We start from the raw sequence: 14,670 nt of genomic DNA, 5'->3' as shown, positions 1-14,670 counted from the left end.
TCGCGTGCAGCTTAAAACTTTCCGACAAGCAACTAAGTCGAAGAATCACGGGTTAATTCGAGTGCCGCGACTTCTCGGGACGCGAGACAAGGAGGTCAATAGAAGTACAAAAAGCGGGACGAGAGGCGTCGGAATAGAGACAGATGGTCAAGAGATAAGCAGAACGAAGGGGAAATAGGGGGTGGCAGGAAGGGAAAAGAAACTATGTTTCTTGACGAAAGTTCGCCGGGTATCCTAGCATGGAAGAAACGGTGGAAGGCAAGATACGCAAGAAAAACGTAGAAATGAGAGAAAGGGAGGGCAAATAAATTTATGGGGAAAGTTAAAAGCATTGGAAGCTCGGTGGTGCACCGTGTTGTCGTAGGTGCATTTATTTTTCATTTTTCTTTCTGTCATTCCTGGTTCCCGAACTCCTTCTCTATATCGTCGCGCGGCCGTGCGCTCGTCCCGAAACCCTCTTTTTTTCTATCTTTTCGCCAACGTAAATTGGGTTACGCCGTGCACGATGCGACATCAGAAAGTAGTTCGTCGCGTCATGTCGTGGCTAATTAACTCTATCCTACCACCCTCTGCTCCCTGGTCTCTGCCATTTCTTTTCTATCTGCTCGATTTATTCCGTGAAACGAGATATTGTACGTAAGCCCACCTGCGGCGGATTAACGCTGCGTCTGGGTGTGGGACGGGCTGTGAGTCGGTAAAGGGAAATTATGATACTTCTAGATTGCATGTAGTAAATCTTAGAAGTTAACTAAGCAATGGAGGGAACGTTGTTTATATTTTTATTAATTTTGATGATACCGAAGCAGCAGAGATAAGTGACTTTTCTAACTTTAAACGATTAGAACAGTAATTCTCAAACAATGATACATATGACATCACTGATGTATACGTGAATAATTTGTGCTATATATACATCATTATTCATAAATCTCGGGTCACTTAATACACAATAGGTACATGGATTTTATAATCACAAAATAAAGTTGATATTTATTAAGCGGCTGTACCATAAGAAAAAGTAAATTATACCATCGTTTAAAGGTCTTATTATAGGCATATTTTATTAAAACTTGTGTTTAAAATTAATAAGTGCCCTGTGAACTATATACGAGAGTGTACCTACCATTACTACTTACTATTAATATTAACATACATCCCGTATCTATGTTCAGCGATTTCGTTCATTGCTTATTCTCCACATGAATAAATCAACTTAAATCAACTACTTTGAAAAGCTCATAACGTGAACGTACGTGGAACATTGCCCTTGTCTCGTATTTCACTCATAGTTCTATTAGCAATTAGCAATCCAACTAGAGTGATCCCTGTCGTGCTGTCATAACCCTATCTCGGACATGACCGGGTCTCTAGTTAAATTCCCCTAATATCTCGGGTTCCAACGTCGAGGAACTAGATTATAATCAAGCAATGCTGGTGTATGGATAATCGATCGATTTCAATGATAATCCGGCAGTGAAACAGATTTCAAAATGATTTACGTGATTGTATTCACGAAATGTCACGTGCCGAATATCCTCCAGAGTTACAGGAAGTTCGTTCATTTCGTAACATTCTTAAGTTAAGCAATCAATGCAACGTATGTTGCTGCTCGATAGCAGTGAATATATGAACGAAATCAAACTTCTATGACTTTGTATTCTATATTTGGTATTGCTAATATTAAAATCTTCCGAATAATTGTTCAATAAAATCTCTTATCTATTTTAATGATAAGATTGTAAATTAACTTCATTTTTTTAACACTCGTTAAATAGAAACGTGGGAACAGAAAATTGAAATTAGAAAATTACCACAGAATAATTATATTTTATTTACGAGTCGCATTACGTTCGAGGAATTCTTCGAAATTTTATGGTAATGCCTATAAATTCCTCGCATCTCCATTCAAAAGTATAACTGCGGCGTTTTACAACTACTCAAATACGACGATCCGCTGGGAAAGAAGTATATCACATAAAAGGGAACTTACGAGTTCTAGTAGAGTGCAGACAGCATCCATTTCGAGCATCGGACTTAAAAAGAAAGAATACGTCGATGACCTACATAGCTCGATTGATAACAGCAGTTGCTCGGCAAAGGACAGATCAAAGTTCGAATCTGGTCCGGCAATTCGAACGATTCTTTTTCCTCCTGAAACAGGATAAAGTCCGAGTGTTTTTCATTTCTCGCTATTTATATAAATAGAGGATGCTGACTGCGGTATAAAACATTCAAAATTAATGAAACGAATGGATTTACGTCAGAAGAAGCACAGAGTGTCATTTCAAAATGACACCTGTGTACGATGTAAACATCAGTCCCCACAATAGCAATGCGGATTTCCACGTTGCAGAAACATTTCTAGGAAAGAAATTAACGATGGAAGAGTAAAACTTTGTCACAACGAATTCGTGGATTTTAAATCCTAAAAGATGAAAAGGTGGCACGCAAGATGAACGTGAATGGCAATACGTGTCCATTGACCATTTTCCCTCTTTTCTAACCAACTGAACGTGGCTCCTTCCGATCGACAGAACAATTAAGTGATACTACGCGAATTTGCATTCGTCGATCCGGTCCGGATAAGTGTATGCCGGCTTCCGTTCCCCCTTCGAAGTAACAAGATTTTACAACCACGCGAAGGGGAAGATCTGATTGAATTTATTGCTAATAGAAACGGTGGAACAGTGTATGTGTCCGATTAAAGGCAGTTTGAGGGCCCCAGTTGCTCTATAACCGTTTGCGGTTTTACGAATGTCAATCGAAGCTGGATGATTCAGTTGACTCTTTTCAACGATAATATGCAAGATATTACTTTGTGTTTATTGTGTCTAATTAAAGAAAAAAATATAAAAATTCGTTCATTTTCTAAAATGTGATAATAGAGATGTAATAAATATATGAAATAAATATAAAAATAAGTAAAGATATGTGCCTCTATAAACATTCACAATCTGATTATAGTTTAATTTATATAGTAGGAAGTGTTGATCTGGAAAGTAGTTTATCGGAATTTATGAACCAGTTGAAACATACCGAACGGTTGAAGTAAGTTAGTAGAGACAAACATCAATCGTCCTACCATCGATACGTGACCTATTCATCATAGCTATATATAAGAATTATTAAGAAAAAACTTTAAAATGATACATGCCCTTCAAAATGCGTATTCTCTTAAATAGACAAAATCGATCTATACTATTAGCATATTCTTTAAAAGGATACACACAGCACGTTTAGCATCCCATTTAGATGCGAATTGTACTATGGCCATGCCAGTTCCCCGCATTTCAACTAATTTCACCTCTCCAACGTCTTGAAATTTGTCTTTCAACATTTGCCATGTTGTGTTAGGTGGGAGCTGTTATAATTATCTTTATGTTTATAAATAAACATACACGTATTAGTTGTTGTGTACAAATTAAGGAAAGTACATACATTTCTTATAAGAATAATGTCTGACATCGGCCGAGAATCATATGTATTCTGTTTCTTCCCACCTCTTCCTTCATCTTGATTTCTGGCAAAACCACCATCTCCACCAGGAACACGATCGCTGTCCCCTCTGTTGAATCTACCGTCAAAATTTCTGCCACCAGCGAAGTTAGAATCATCAAAAACATTGTTTCTATCGAAGCCTACATCATTGTCCATTTTAGATAAGCCTTGCCGCGCAAATGAATTGTTGCCTTGTCTAGTAGAGGCTTGTAAATCAGACAAACCTCCAACTCCTACGCCGAAATTATTAAAGTTAGAAGCCAACTCATTTATTACCGACGAATTCAGCAAAGAACTCGTGCTTGAAGAACTGCAGCATTTGAATTTGTCAATACAAATGCTATAGGTATATAAATATGTCTTTGTCAGCTTTTCTATCTATCCTATTTTATATATTACATTTATGGTAAGACTCACCGAACTGTTCTGGCACATTATTTAAACCAGTTCTAAAAGCATCAGCAACCAACAGAAGAGCAGACATAGGACTCACAACAGGTGGATTATTTGCTTGTTCAATAGGAATGTTTCTAGCTACATCCATTAATCTATTACCACCAGCTCCAAGACCCATTCCAATTCCCTTTAACCCTATTTTGGAATTGATATCAATTTTCATTTTTATATGTTTATATAACAAAATAAAATATTTCTTAGGAAATAAGAAGGTACCTTCTGGTAATTTTAGTGGCATGTCTGGTTCATTTTCTCTGTCAAGTCTCACAGTCATACGTCTATCATAAAGTTGCTGATTATGAAGCATTGATATAGCTTGTACAGATTCTACTGGATGGTCATATTCTACCACTCCAAATCCTCGAGATTTTCCATCTTTATCTTTTCCTAATTCAACATGTAGTACTTTACCAGCTAATTTAAACACTTCTAATAATTTCTTTTCATCCACTTTGTAGTCAAGCTAAATATACAAAGTAATAACTTAATAAACTTTCACATACTTAATTTGTCAATATTATACAAACTGTATCGCAAGATATACTTACATTTGCTACGAATACTCTAGTAACTAAAGGTCCATTAATGTCTAAAGATTCTAAAAACTGAGTACTTAGACCATAGGTATCCCCAAATTTGCTATCTCCACCACCACCACCGCCACCACCGCCGCCTCCACCACCATCACCTTCACCAGCAGGAGCATTCATATTTTGACGCCCACCATTTTGTGGCCTTGGCGGATCTCTAAATCTATCATCACGAACTCTTTCATTGTTACGAGCTGTTGCTAACCGGCCATATTCGTCCCGTTCAACATCAAAGTCCTAAAATACATAAATATTAAATATATTCTTAACATTGGTTACATGGTACCCATCCAAGTTGTAAGGAAGTTGAAAGAATAACAATATACTAATTACCTCTTTATCATCATACCGATGCATTTTTTCTACAGCAATTTTTACCGAGTCTCAATCTTCAAATTCCACAATACCACAACCTCTTACTTTGTCATTTTCATCAGTAAAAAGTTCAACATGAGCAACTTTTCCAACTTCTGTTCTGATCTTATCAAAGAAAATCATAAAGAATGTTGTTACGTAGATTCATCGATCTGAAGCTTTTCGACCACGATCGTTTCGTTCTCTACGATCACGGCTTGTAGAATTTATGCGATTTTGTCGTTCCACTCTCCTGTTACGATCACGTTCTCTACTTCGATCTCTCTCCTCGTTATTCTGCACTTGACCCCTAATATTTAACAAGATTATATAGAACTAACGCGTGTAAGGGAAAACACGTTTTACTGTTGCTTGTTAATATATATACCTATAAATTTTATCATATGTTTTTCAGTATATAATTTGTATAAATATTAACTAAATTGAGTGATTCAACAAATACTTGGTAAAAAAATTTATACTGCTGATACTCAGATCAGTACATGATTCTCCATGTCGACAAAGAATAGACAATGAATTATTATAAATATCAATTTTATACTTACTCATCTTGCTTAATCATTGTCAACGCTTCTTGCACTGAATAAACTATATTATTTAAAGAACATATAAATAGTTTATTCGTTAAAAAGAGTAAAAGACACCAAATAAGCAAACATACGTGACAGTGAAGCGTCCTATAAAATAGCCGTTTGACGAAATGCTAAACCATACCGGAAACTACTGTATTCCAAATAAGTTTCTATTTAAAAAGATACGAATAAAACTATAAAAATCACTTAATTATAATATTTCTATGATTATTACGTTGTTACCCTTTTGCGTTGCAAGTATAAATTGTATTTCATATTTAGAAAACATTACACGATTGTGATTATTAAACATTTGAACATAACTGATTGAGTAGTTTCAAACTCGACCTATTGTCTTCGGAAAAGTTAAAGCTCGATTATGTAACCAATCATAATTCACGTATCAATATTCGTATTTAAATTAAATAGATTCTTTTTAAATGTTACAAGAATGTTTATTATTTCATATTCTTATTCCGATATTATTGCTTAAAAAATGATAACGGAAAATTTGAAAAGACAATCTCAATCACTGAAAATAAATTTGCCCTTAATCATTATCTTGTAAATCAAAATGTCGGTATACGTGAAGCCACTCGTCATGTTCTATACTATCATCCACTATATTCCGTTTCCGAATAACGGAAGACATCGTTTCGCGGGAACCAATCACAAATGTGATTCATTTCACATCTCTGGGTTTTTGGTGCTGCTTCTGACGTGCGCAACAATTTTTGGTGGTGGAGGTTCTTGTTTTTATTGTAAAATTTACAAAGAGAATGGCAGCACAGTGAATACGAAATGCAGTAAGTAACACGTGTCGATTCAAAAATCTTAAAAACAATTATTGTCCTACACGTAATTGTGATCCTTCCCAAACGATATGAGCGATACGTCTCATTCGCGCGATCGAAATAAAGTTACAATGTTATTCTTTTTATGTTCCTGGACAAGTTCGACGATGAAAGAAAAATATCGTATTGGTGGTGAGATATAACGTTCAAACAAACGTATGCCAGAGTATAGATCTGTGAGAATTACGAGCATCTTTCTACAAGATTAATCTGTGCTTATCCGCAACGTAAATAGCGTGCCCGGAAAGGCCTACACGACGAATTTGCATCTACACGATAGCGTCTTTTAAATCGTTTTACTGCTAAGCGAAATATGAATGTTGCGCACGTTACCTTTGAGACCGGGAGCTTTTTTATGATCCAATAACGCGGGGAACAATCGGTATATATTGTTATTGTGGGAACGAGAATTTTCTATGAATGTTTATAGAGAGTATAACAGCCTACGTGTGGAAACTTTGAAATTGTTGAATTCTTAGATTTAATAATATTTAAGGCTCGCTGTTGGTATAAAGTTTTTATATAATCGCATGGATTCCTGTATCGCTTAGATAAAGGATTTTGTATGCCAATTTTGAAGCGACTTTGGAGTAAAATATTTAATACAGAATAAATCGTAAGATATTGACTTATTTCTTCAAATTGCTTAAAAACAGAAGATCCTATACAACGATAGCCATGATTATGTTGGTAAAGTTTGTAACAAATCTAAAAGCGTACATAGCAGCTACGATATATTTAATGCAACGGTGTATCTCACAAAAATTGTGAAAGCATTTAAACGATTAATTATTCAATAGATATATTAATAGGAATCAACATATAGTGGAACAACTTTTTAGCGGAATTATTTAATGGAATACTTATTATATACTTAAGATACATCTCCATGGCACATACTAATGTTTTCTAAATATATATATGTTTGCAATAAATATCTTCCGACTTCTACGTACATTTTCAGATTCGCCTCAACTTTTATCGATACAACCACGGTAGTCGTGCTTCGTTACAGAGCTAACAGAATTTCAGGATATTTTATATAACACACACAATATATACACATAAAAGTTTTGTATAGTATGTGTTGAAGTACTTTCGTGAGCCATACTGTAATTATTTCAATTTTTCCATCGAGAAATAATCCTCGTACAAACGTTCAACCAATGATTAATATTAGCAACCTACGTTACTAATTTGCACGTTATCGTAGTTAATGCCATCGTTATTAGATATTCAGTTTAACAAATCGGTAGACAATTACTGGTAACTATAAATTACTAGCTACTAAGACGCTCGTTAACCTTATTCGAACCACTTGCCAGCTAAGCAATCCATCTTAAATAACCATAGCCACTTTCTCCGACTAATCCCGAATAAACGAAAGCGATCGATGAAGAGTGCCCCGGCGATCCTTTTGAAAGGCAATCCCATTTTACGGATAATAACGCAATTGGATTGCCATTTAACGAGAACATGGAACAGCCAGATCGGCGGTCGATGGGCGTTAAGCACGAGCCGCGAACAAGCTAATTCGCCAAGTGGGAAATTATCTTGGGAGTTGTAGCGAATTGTCTGGGACGAAAGGTTGGTAAAAATAATTAAGGCCGCATGCACACCAGAACCAAAGTATCGCTGATCGCGTGACTCCATCTCCAATCATTACTGCCACGAACTGCATCGTTTTACTCGCCGCTCCTATATTCGCGATATATTGGGTGTCACAATTATAATGGTACAGTCGGTAAGTAAATGATTCTACGTGAAAAAATAATTGGAAATTTCTGTGAAGAAATATTATTCCACATTTTTTACTTATTTTCACATGTAGAATAACTTCTTGTCCTTTATGTAGTCATATTCAGTCTGAAATTAGCCAAGTTCAAGTATACTTGATAAATTTCCAACTCGATTTTCTCGAAATCGAAACGTCGTATGAACAAATTTCGTTTCATATTTCCGACACTTTTTCATATAGAATCACTCTTTTTCAACCGTACCATGATTACTAGGACACCTTGTATATGTCGAATGATCGAGTTCAAAAGGAAATTGCACGAGAAAGAAGCAAAGAGAATAACGAAACAAAGAGAGAGAGAGAGAGAGAGAAAAATAAAAGGAATGAGAAAACGCGGACCAGGGGAACAATTGCTGTTCATTTATCGGGCAACGTTCAGAAAATATCGTTGCATTATAAAACGGAACGAGAGCCTGTAATAGGACACGCAGTCCAACTAAATAGCACTTCATTGGAACCAAAGCGGGTTGGATCTTTGCACAGCCTGGCACTATTTTATTTTTTGCCCCTACCTTTGGTCTTTTATTCCCTTTTTTTCAATACGACATCACCTTTCGCAATCGGTAGCACGAAAAATTGCGGCACGTGCATTGCTTTGTTCGTGACACGCCGATTGCACTTCCTCTTCGTTTAGTGAACCGACGAATAAAAACGTGTCCACCAATTATTCGTTAGTTCAATCATATTACATATTAATTACATAGTGCAAAGGTACGTATCAAATATGTATTATACAATAAATACATAATTGTATTACCAATGATCTAATGAAAAGATAATATAAACGTACGTATCAGTTTGCTTTTGTTACAATAATTAAAACATCTTATTATTCTAACAAACCTGACTCAATCTCCATGAGAAGTTGACAAATTAACTGTTGATCATCATGGCGTCCAAACGACGCTATTTTGAATTCCCAGTTATCGTCCCGCTATGGTCGAGCAATCTGCACAAAAGAAAATCACCAATTTAAAACAAATATATAGAATTATAATCAAAATGAGACAGAAACAATAATCGACTTCAGATTCTAATTCGAAAACTAATAACCAAACATACGATCGAGAGGAAAATGAACGAAAAGTAATTTCAAATATTATTTAATTTTGTCATAATAACGTATGATAAATTAATAAGCGAACAACTGTTAATAACACGAACCTAATAACAGCATACGAAGGCAGGAAGGAATATGAGTGAAGATACTACGCAATTAATTAATACGTCGCTAACAACGAAAATTGACAGATCCTTACGCGACGACTTTCGACACCGCAATGACACTCCCCGCGACCCGTTCGTCTCACAAACGCCCCAAGGGTGGGGATGTGTGTTTATGTCGCAGGAAGTCGGTCGTGTGGAATTAACTAATTTCCGAATGTATGTATATGTATCTTTATTTACATTGAACGTCAACGAATACTCGAAATGCAATATAACTGATTTTAGAGATTATACTGTGTGTTACCGAAGGCTGATATATGTATTCTAGTAATAAACTGTATCACATTTTATAAATATTCGAAAATCTTTGCAACAAATCCGAAATTACTTGGAAAAATAGTTGTTTGAAGAGTACGATAATGCTACGCGCCAAAAACCGAACTAATAATGGCGTCTTCTTTAGAAACAATAAAAATTATTGATAAAAGTCGTGAGATGGCGATACTATAGAACATTCACGCGGGAAATACAACACAGTATGACTTATTGCAACCTGTGAAAGATTATATATATACATACAATAAAATTAAATAAATCGACTTCAAATTAAATTAAATTAAAAGGTCTATTAAAAAATATTTACTATCGAAATCGACTAAGGAAACAGTATGAAAGAAGTAGAAAAGTCTATTAAGAACAATCATTCTAATCGTTCAGAATTCTATTTAAGATATATGTGAATCGGAGTAATGGAGTAATTCGTTTAATTTTTTTCGAAACGAAGGAATAACTTAATATATTCGAACTAGCAAAATGAATTCTATAATTTTTTCCAATGTCACCTTAGTGTTCTCAAATATGAAATTGTTTGTTAATTCAATTGCATTACATATCAATTATATAATGCAAAGATATAAAATAAATACAATAATCGACTTCAAATTCTGACTCGGAAGCTAATAATACAAACTATCGATAATTATCTAATAACTAAATACACGATCGAGAAAAAGGAAGGAAAAAGAATTTCAAATACTTAGCAAAACATTGGATATTTTATCGTTCCCTCTCTTTCCTCACTTTGTTACTGACTATGTCATTCGATGGACAAAGCATATAGTTGCTGGCACGTACGAACGATGCACGGGCACGTGGCTAACGTGACAGATACGAAGTCATAATTTAGGATTAAGTTGTTCGACCTTTAGAAGGAACCTTGTTCCAGATTCGAATCTACTGGTTCGTTCGATTGGGATGCAATATTAGTTTACTTAAATTATAACTATTCCTATTGATTGATGAAGCTAAATTGCGCTTTTGTACGGCTGTAACCGGCGACAAGGCAATTCATAGTGACTTCGATCTGGCCTGAAGAGCATTCATATGTGAATCATTGCAAAATTTCTACCTCAAATAGAATTTAACAGTTCCAACAAGTAGCAAAAGATTTAATAAACTTGTATATCGTGTTATCAGATTTTTCATATCGATGGATGAATATTATTAAAATATCTTTCCCTCGTCGAAATATAAACTCCTGTAATGATATAACGATTGCTAAAACTATTAAGCATATCTCGATAGACTCGTCCTGGAAGCTTTAATAAGATCGAAAGACGAATAGTGTTCAGGGTACACCAACGACCGTATGTAATATCTACTCGACAAGAAACAAATGGGCTGATATACACACAGACCACAGAAGACGGACAAAGTTACGAAGAGCTCGGTTCTAGGTAGGCAAGACGATATCTGGCAGGCTGCCTCGCATCCTCGTCGGTAAAGTCAGCTTTAGCAGAAGTGTGGCAACGATCCTCTGCTCGAGCCCAGCTCCATTTTGTGCCATGTAGTTGGATTTAATAACGCAAGTTTCGCCGGTCCTGCATTTCGTACGTCTATAATGTGCCCTCTTCCCCTTTTGCGCTCAGCGGACGTCTTTGCGAATCCAGGAACGACCCAAGTAGCACGTTAAACTAACTAGGATTAATTATTACTTTGTTGGGATTCGAGGTAGCTGCGTTTTGTGTAGGTTATAGCGGGCAACTCGCGGAACGCTGGATGAAAACGCAGTCAGAGAAACAGAGAAGGCAAGGTCTATTGTTCTTACGGTTAGTTGTTGTCTCCTTGTATTTTCTATATAGCAACAATAAGGAAAATCGTAAGCTTACATCGAACTAGGAAAGGGAGGTATGTAAGAACAAATCTTGTGCAGTAGTCGCGAAGTTTAAGGGGGATACTTGCTGTTGTTTGGTATGCAACCGCACGTTGCGATTGTATGGTAATCCGTTCGACTAGAGAAGGGCTAATTCAACGAAACAGCGAAACAAACAATCCCGTTGAATCGCTACGAAGATACAAAGCCTTGAACCGGGGTCAAAGTAGTGGAACTCTGTGTACATTGGACAATAGAATTCTCAACTACGAGGGAAGTTCGTGGGAAGATTTTAACAGTATTCGATAGGCGGATTTACTAGAAATTGGAATCTCGAATACTATGTGTATACTGTATGTGGCTTGCATTTTCAATAAATGTAATAATTACGATTGTATCCTATATTGTATTAGTAATTTTCTTTTTTCGCCTGGTTTTTTCAATTTACCACAGCAGTTGTGCTTTTCAATTTACTCTTTCGAATATATCTAAATACATATACATGTTACCGATTGGCTCGCTTGATACGACCAATGAAATTGTTATTTGAGAATTTCAAGGCTATAAAAAGAGAATAAAACATATTGTTCGTTAACAGAACTGTGTTTTCTCTCTGAAAACCATGTTAACCCAAACGATTATTTTTCAAACGTTTCGAAAGCAATTGGAAATAGTTACAATCACGGCTGCATCGGAGAAAGATAATGCAATCAACTGCATATTTAGGTATGAATCTTTTATTTCCTTGTAGCAAGTACAAACAAACAAATATATGTATATATATATGTATATTATATATATTTGTTTTGCCATTTATCGTTTGTGCTCCATACATTTTCTTGTGTTATTTTTTCGGAGATCGTGTCGGTTTTCACATAACACCCTATAAATTATTTGATTAATAAAATGCTTTTAGTCAGGTACGAACATGAAATTCAAAACAAATTGTTTTCTCACCGTGAACTACCACGAGCGTGTGTACGATTTGTTAACAAGGATCGTTCGAAGAGACAGAGAAAGCGTGTAATATTCGTCAACATCGGAGAAAAGATTAGCACTGGCGTCCATTACGTAATTACAAAATAACGGGACTTCGTCCGCTTCTGAAATTTTCTTCGGTACGATATTCAACGAAAGAGTTATGCATTATGCTAATTATCCGGGGCACTTCCTTCATTAATTTTTGAATAATTGATCACAGTGTCAGAAACTTCTTTTCTTTAAAAACACAATGATTATGAAGCAGACGTTGATCAATCATTTATCTCGGTAAGATACGAGATACGAGATGCTTCAGAAATTAAATAAATTAAATTAAATTCGGTGTTACTGCGTTATTTCAGTAAAGAAACTTTAAAAATGTAGATTTCTCTAGCTCTGTATAAAATATACAATTTTTGCAACCTACACACTATTAAAACCAAATGAGAACAATTACGGTTTGAGAGATCATTCGTCGACAAATAATCTCAAAATTTATGGTACATTTTTATAGTTTCGTTAGTGAAAGGTAAAGACAAATGTGTATGTTTACTAAGGAAATAACGTTTCTTTCATTATCTCTTGCCATGTTTTAGTTACTTAATCAATAGCTACATAATATCTTGTGTATCAATAGTTAAGTGCATTACGTTTCATAATCAACAGCAATATGAGGAAAATTCTTTGATTAAAAGACGGAATAAATAGGTCGGTATCCAGTACGTCTATATTCAGTTAGTAAACTGTTCCTAGCAATTACACGCGTTTGCATATGCAAATTTTATTTTTGACTCGGAGAGACGTTTCCGAGAACTTTATGCAATACTCCGCGGTAGACTTGTTTCATCGTCAGTGTACATTTAATAGCGTCATTTTTTGTTTCTGTTTGGTGAGATACGAGCAACATAAAAAAGATACGCGGACAAGCGTTTTATATTTATGAAAAAAATTAGAAGAGCGACGAAAAGGAGATGCGATTCAAAATTTTTCTACCGCAATAAACACAACCGCATCTTGCAGATTAATCTCCTGGAATTTTTCCTTGTAACTAAACCTCCACTAAATTTTCGCGCAGAAATGTTGTCTCCCTTCGCAGTTTCATACGAGCATGCTTATACACATGCCAACAAGGAAAAGCAGTTCGTGCGTAAAAAAAATTGCCTCGCTCGAAATTACTTTCACGCGAAGACACATTCATAACCCTTGTTTCCGTGACCGTTTACGTGAAAATTTTCTTAGAAATGAATCTTACTATATTACAGGATGCTGATAAAGTTGCTAGTTTACTAACAGCAATATGCCTTAAGGTTAATTTGATAAAAAAAAAAAAAAATGAACCAAACAAGATTCTAGTTGTGTGTAATTCGAGAATCTCGAATTGGATAGACAGTAAAAAGATTGGGAAGAAATTGAAAAACGGATGTATCGATAAATATGGAATATGGAAAAAGTAACAGAACGATTCTCAATAATACTTTCAAAAATTTCTCTGATATCTGCTGAGACGGTAAAGTGTACGCTATAAGAGTGTCAAGAATGCCATTTAAATTGCCATATACTTGCGAGAAAATCTGCGATCATGTTTGGGAGCGTTCCATAAAATAAGCGTCCCATCTTAGAAAATCTTCTTTCAAACTGGTCGCACACTCATCGCACGTAAATCCGAAGGAAAAATATATTTGCTTTCGATTGCCACCATCTCCAAACATCGTGTTCGGCGTAGGTATAGCAAACGTTTATAAAGAACCGATTAACGGAGCGCAAATAAAGCTCCGAGGTTTATGAAAATTGGTGAACCGAGAAAATTCACGGTGGTTTGTATTCGAAAAAAAGTTTTCTATTGGCTACTATTCGTAAAATTTTGATTCTATCGATGTTATTATTCTGCGTAACTCTGTCATATATTTTAGAGAATATTCGCCGACTGCTTTGGTTCAATAAAAAATGTACGCGCAACAAAGTATTTTCCACGAGCATAAAGACATCTTGACTTTAATAAATCGAATAAACCTTCCTTCGTTCAAATACGAACCTTTCAATTTTTATTTTCATCGAAAAAGCACGTTTCTCCAAAACGGAAGTAAAAATATTACGTTTATGTAGAAAATATAGACGTAAAATTTACGGCGGTTTAAAAACTGTTCAAATGCCGATACTTGTAATGAAGCATTTTCCAACGACCGATAAGTCGAAACGCTTTTATCCAGATGTGCCATACGCGATGAAT

At 35.4% G+C, this 14,670-nt stretch overlaps 1 protein-coding gene and 1 pseudogene across 4 annotated transcripts in view; one reads left to right on the top strand and one right to left on the bottom strand.

Moving 5' to 3' along the window:
* Nucleotides 1-14,670, top strand: part of LOC117238134 (lachesin-like) — a 171,594-nt gene that overhangs the window by 116,314 nt on the left and 40,610 nt on the right. The window lies entirely within an intron of this gene.
* LOC117238133 lies at nucleotides 1,777-5,503 on the bottom strand (annotated as a pseudogene).

This window comes from Bombus vosnesenskii, unplaced genomic scaffold, assembly GCF_011952255.1.
Source record: "Bombus vosnesenskii isolate JDL3184/JDL3185 unplaced genomic scaffold, Bvos_JDL3184-5_v1.1 scf7180000013436, whole genome shotgun sequence".
NCBI lineage: Eukaryota > Metazoa > Arthropoda > Insecta > Hymenoptera > Apidae > Bombus > Bombus vosnesenskii.
The sequence above is the reverse complement of the archived record's forward strand: the minus strand, read 5'-3'. Positions and strand labels throughout refer to the sequence as shown.